Source organism: Macrotis lagotis, chromosome 1 (genome assembly GCF_037893015.1).
Source record: "Macrotis lagotis isolate mMagLag1 chromosome 1, bilby.v1.9.chrom.fasta, whole genome shotgun sequence".
NCBI classification, from domain to species: Eukaryota; Metazoa; Chordata; class Mammalia; order Peramelemorphia; family Peramelidae; genus Macrotis; species Macrotis lagotis.
The window spans coordinates 171,819,406-171,820,215 of NC_133658.1; positions in this window are offsets into that span (position 1 = coordinate 171,819,406).

The window sequence follows — 810 nt, forward strand, 5'->3', positions numbered from 1 at the left end:
CTGTTACCCATTTCATATACAATCAACATATCTCTATAGGAAATTAAGAAGACTCCCCATGTCCCAAAGTAAACATCTGCTTAATGATCTTCCATAGCTTACAGTACTAGAAGCAGGATAGTTATGAAGGATACACAATTCAAAATATCACGAGCCCCCCAGGTTGTCAACACACTGACAAACCAAGTTTACTGCAGAGCTAGAAATTGTTGTGTGTCATAATTTGGTGTAACATAATGGTATTCCACAATCACTCCAGAATACAATGTGATTTCCAGAATGAGAGATTATTTCATCAGAACAAAGTCTCACAGCCAGTGAATAGAAGAGCTTTACCATAGGTTTGAGGAGTTGCATACTGTGTTCTATGTGCTTTAAATAGTGCTTTGAAAGATTAGCTTTTACTACTTGTGTACACAATTTTAAGGCAGTCTTTATCACACATTAAATGTTAAGACAGCCTGAATTGACTTACTGTATTTAGTGGATTAGTACTGATTTTAGAATTTGAGGAGAAATGCTTCTTTCCATTCATTCAAACCCTAGTTTCTATTTATAGCTCAAGGAAGTAATTTATTTTTTTTAATTTGGACCTAAATTGCCATTGGATTATGAACAATAATGATAATCAAAGGAGAGATTGTAACTATTAAAGTTATAAAAATGACTTAATTCTCCATTCTATCCTTATGGCCACTTCTTTTTTTTTGTATAAATTGTATAATTTAAAAACCCTGAGTTTTAAATACTAATCTTAAAGTCAACCTGCCAAATAGACTGTCAGACAGCAAAAATTTAATTTACGACCAA